Here is a 5393-nt window from a genome sequence, read left to right as displayed (position 1 = left end):
GACTAAGAGTTGTTTTTTGAAAAAAATGACTTAAAATTCGTGATCAGCGACCTCAAAAACCCCCAGTAAAGTATTTTCAATGTTTATAAATCGGTTTGAAATTGTAAAACTTGATTTTAATGTCATTTTAATCAAATTTGAAGCAAATTTTCACTTTTCGCGATTTTCTGACTTTTCATCGCCGTATGGTGGGTTGAAATTTTTGTAAAAAAAAATCAAAACATGGTTTTCGATGTATGTTTTCCCGTAGAATTCGATTCTGAAGTCAAAAAAATATTATTTTTCTTTATTTTTTTTTATTTAAAAAAAACCATGAAAAAACCGTAAAAAATGAGGTTTTTCGATCAAACCCCCATAAAAAAGTAGCTGGACCCTACTTTTTTTATTGCAAATTCGGATTCAGCGTCGAAAAATACATAAGAATATATAGGTCTGGTCAATTGCACAGACACTTTTGTTTTTTTTGTGGGCCTGTGTTATAGGCGAACTTTTTGTTAAATCGATGTTAGTCGAGTTCTTGGAAGAGAATTCTTTAAACCCTATTTATTGTTTATTAAATATGTATTTAGCAGTAAAGTTTGTCTGGAGTGATGGGGATCGAATAACTAAGTAGAAAAATATCGATAGTGTTGAAGTATTTCATTGTACAGGTCAGGCATAGTAAGTGCATAGTTGCACGGTGTGGTTCTCATAATATGAGATACCTGTGGTTTTTATAACACTGTGACTGCGCGGGGAAAATTGGTTACAAAAGTGTTTGTGACTACTGCAAAAACTAAATATATCTAAATAGCAGTATATGTATACTTCGGAAACATATAATGAAGTTTTTCATTAAAAATAATACTTTATTTTGCATTTTGTTAGCTATTTCCTGGGGTATCTCATATTATTGAATAGTTTGACGAGTTTGGAAAAAGCACTTTTTTACATTTTTTGTATTTTCAGAATAACAAAAATGTTTAATAAAATTTTTTATTTGAGCTTCTTATGACAAACTAAATTTCCTTTAAAATGACCTATATTACTTTTAAATTCAGTACATAGAATTCAGACAATCAGGCCAAACAGAGTTGGTATCTTATATTTGGGTACTCTCCCCTATCTTTATACTTGGAAACTAAAATTAAATGTCCAAAAATGCGAAACAATCTTTTTCCGTCTATCGCTTAGCACAGCAAATAGGGACGTAAAGAGAAATTGGAAAACCTTTCAAATAAAAGAAACAAAGGATGGGGGAGAGACAATAAGACATTAGTAAAATATTTAGGCACTAACATGGACCAATATCTAAATTTCAATCAAAATGCGGAAGTACAATTGGAGAAAGCAAATCAATCTATTTCAAAACTCAAATGGTTAGTTTATAATAAACATTTAAATCCCAAAATCAAGGTAAGATGCTATACGCTAATAGTACGAACAATTTTAACGTATACTTGCCCAGTCTGCTATAATGTCAGTGCAAGTATAATGGGAAAATTTAGAGTTTTTGAAAGAAAATGCCTCACAGTCAGCCTGGGAAAACACAGATCTGTAGAGCCCGAGTACCAAAAGTACATATCAAATGAAAAAATTTACAATTTGGCTAATATTATCAAAATAGATTCACAAATATTAAAAATAACGAGAAACTATTTTGCCAGTACTCGGAAAGTAACGAATAACAGTCTCATTTTTGGAATTTATTACCCAAATGACGTATATTACGAAAACAAACAAAGAAAAGAAAGACAAACATAGACTAAATAAAGAGAAATATTTTTGGCTCGACGAATAGCTAATCTTTGATGATCCTACAATTCTTATAATATAAACCTTTTCATTGTAAATTTAGCTCGAAATATAAATCGCCATATAGCGTTTAATCGACGAAAAGAAATGATCACATATTATTTGACAATATATAATACACATCTTTAAGTAGTTAATATTTTTCTATGAGAGATTCACATATAGTGTTAGGAAAAACTAGCATCATGTAATCTTATATTATTATATCTTGATAGTTCTAAGTTCCTTTGTAAATATATTAGTAGATCTGTTATTTTTCTTATATTTTTATCTTTTATCGTATATATTTGTTACCTACAAATAATGAAGTATGGTAAGTTTTTGTACGCCACTTTTCTGATCAGGGACACACAAAAATGTACATGATAAATTGACTTCCACGTTAATCGATATCTTAATGAAATATTATAATTAAGTTTTCTATAACATTTAATATGCTTATTACGAAAACATAAGAAATTGTACGTGACTTCCAGTGCTGTATGTATGCCAGTGAGTCCTTAGTATTATATGTTTATGAAATATTATACATTGTTTATTATGAAAATTATGTAAAAATCTGTAAATATTGGCAACATTCCTCTTTTTTAATACTCTTTTTGTAAAAATTTTATTTAAATGTTATATTATCTTAAATACCTTCGAAATAAAGTTATGTCTATTTGACTTTTTAACCCTGCAAGCGGGACAGTTCATTCAAAACATTGACTAAATATGGCCATCTTTTTGCAATTATTTTTATTGCAAAATTTGGCTCTTCATGACAACTTTTTATTGAACTTTTATGTTGTATGAAATATGACATGTCAATTTGACTTGGCAACTCTGGAAGCGGGGTAGCTCGTTTAATACCTTTCAGCTAATCGTATATTCTGTCAACGGCCATACCACGCTGAAAGCACCAGTTCTCGTCTGATCACTGAAGTTAAGCAGCGTTGGGCGCGGTTAGTACTTGGATGGGTGACCGCTTGGGAATACCGCGTGCTGTTGGCATTCTTCTTTTTTCTCTTTTTGTAAAAATTTTATTTAAATGTTATATTATCTTAAATACCTTCGAAATAAAGTTATGTCTATTTGACTTTTTAACCCTGCAAGCGGGACAGTTCATTCAAAACATTGACTAAATATGGCCATCTTTTTGCAATTATTTTTATTGCAAAATTTGGCTCTTCATGACAACTTTTTATTGAACTTTTATGTTGTATGAAATATGACATGTCAATTTGACTTGGCAACTCTGGAAGCGGGGTAGTTCGTTTAATATCTTTCGCGTAATCGTATATTCTGTCAACGGCCATACCACGCTGAAAGCACCAGTTCTCGTCTGATCACTGAAGTTAAGGAGCGTTGGGCGCGGTTAGTACTTGGATGGGTGACCGCTTGGGAATACCGCGTGCTGTTGACATTCCCCTTTTTTAATACTCTTTTTGTAAAAATTTTATTTAAATGTTATATTATCTTAAATACCTTCGAAATAAAGTTATCTCTATTTGACTTTTTGACCCTGCAAGCGGGACAGTTCATTCAAAACATTGACTAAATATGGCCAACAAATTGTGCGGTCCAGTTTCAAAAAGTGTAGCAAGTGCAGTGAAGTTCAAAAACGCTCAAGGGGGTATATTCTCCTCAGAACGAGTAAATGTTGACTGTTCAACATTATCAATGGATTATTCCACGATGGATAATGAAATAGCTTCATCGAAGACAGTTGTAAAAAGGACCGAAAACAAAGCTGTTCCAAATTCACTAAAATCTCAAAAACAAGTAGGCAGCAATAGACGTCAAGACTCAAACAAGCCATACAACAAACCATCAGAGGTGAAAAATAAAATCTTCACCCAACAAACAGCATCTCTGCAGGAAACTCCAGAAAATACGGAAACGATAATGGACAACATGGGGAACAAGATACAAATCTCCGAGCAGAGTTATAGGCAAATAATTGCAAACAACAAAAAACAAGAAGAAACAATAGAAAAATTAATGGAAACCATCAAACAACAAATGGGGAGAATAGAACACTTAGAAAAGCAAAAAAAAAAGGAGAATCAAAAATGGAAGTTGAAGAAATAAAAAGTCAAGAAGGAAAAGAAAACTTGAACTCTTCAAAAATTCAAGCCAACCAAAATCACAAGACCCAAAGAAGAAATGATTCCAGCAAAAAGGATCGAAAAAGTGACCTGACGATCATCGACAGAGCCGGTCAAGCAACTAGCAACGAGCCCAACAATACGAAGAAGAACAAACGGAGCACAGCTGAGACAGAAGCAGGTCAAATTACTCCACCTTTGGGAGAAGCAAATCAGATCCAGAATGCAGACCCAACCAAGAAGAAGGCAAAACCACCACCAATCGTGATCTTCGGACAAAAACAAGATGAAACGGTAAGCTTATGCAAAGAAGCACTAGGCAGAGACAATTTTTATATAAAGCGAGGAAATGCAAACAAACACACCTTGTACACGAATAATGTTAACGATTTCAATCAAGCTAAACAAACAATTGAAGCTAAAGAAACCAATTTTTTTTCATACACTCCTAAAGAAATTAAAATCCAATCTTTCCTTCTGAAAGGATTGGACAGCATTGTTGACACAAACGAACTGCTAAACGAACTGACAGAACTCAAAATTGACAATCTGACGTTTACAAAAGTTTCACGATTTACAACACCCAAATCTCAAAAAGAAAATAGAGCTCTACCGATTTATTTGGTTCAGTTATCGCCTGACAGTCAATCTTTTAACCTTCATAAAATTAAGTTTGTCAATTATCAAGTAGTTAGATGGGAAAAATTAAGGAAAAGGTAAAATATTCAATGTAAAAATTGCCAGAGACTAGGTCACGTAGCCTCAAATTGTAGGCTTGCTTATAGATGCGTTAAATGTAGCGAAAACCACCAACCAGGGGAATGTGCGCTACCAAAACCAAGTAATCTAGAGGAAAACGATAAAAGTAAGCTTTACTGTGTCTCGTGCAAAAATTTTGGACATCCAGCCTCTTACAGGGGATGCCCAACGCAAATAGAAATTAGGGATAGAATAAAAAAGAAAATCCAGTACCTGAAAGAAAATAGGATCATTAAAGAACGCATGATTAATAGTTACATTAAAACAGGAGTCTCCTTCTCTAATGTCGTACAGAACAACAGACAACAAAAACAACATTATAGTCAACACACAAACCAGATTCAAACACAACAGATCACACATAACACAACAAATAAGCATGAAGAAGAAAAAACAGAATCGCTAGACCAAATAACTCAAGAAATTAAGAAAATAACCTCTCTAGTAAATAACAATACTGAAAACATACAAACACTATTCAAGATTCTTAAAGATTTTTTTGAGAATGATGAATAGTAACGAACAAAGACCAAAAAATGAATTTAGAATTTAAAAAATTAAAATGGTTTCGGTGAATGTAAATTCAATTATACAAAATTGTCGAAGAGGTAGCTTATTAAACTTCCTAAAAACTAATAATCCAGATACAGCAGCATTAAATGAAACTAAATTAAATCCCAAACATAAAATAGAATTGCAAGATTACAATATCATACGAAGAGATAGGCCAAACGCGACACAAGGTGGAGG

At 32.5% G+C, this 5393-nt stretch overlaps 2 genes; both read left to right on the top strand.

Moving 5' to 3' along the window:
• The first annotated feature begins 2668 nt into the window (after window positions 1-2668).
• Window positions 2669-2787, top strand: LOC117170397.
• A 293-nt stretch (window positions 2788-3080) lies between these two features.
• Window positions 3081-3199, top strand: LOC117170405.
• The last annotated feature ends 2194 nt before the right edge of the window (window positions 3200-5393 follow it).

This window comes from Belonocnema kinseyi, chromosome 3, assembly GCF_010883055.1.
Source record: "Belonocnema kinseyi isolate 2016_QV_RU_SX_M_011 chromosome 3, B_treatae_v1, whole genome shotgun sequence".
In the NCBI taxonomy this organism is placed as follows: Eukaryota; Metazoa; Arthropoda; class Insecta; order Hymenoptera; family Cynipidae; genus Belonocnema; species Belonocnema kinseyi.
This window is presented reverse-complemented; position numbering and strand designations above follow the sequence as displayed.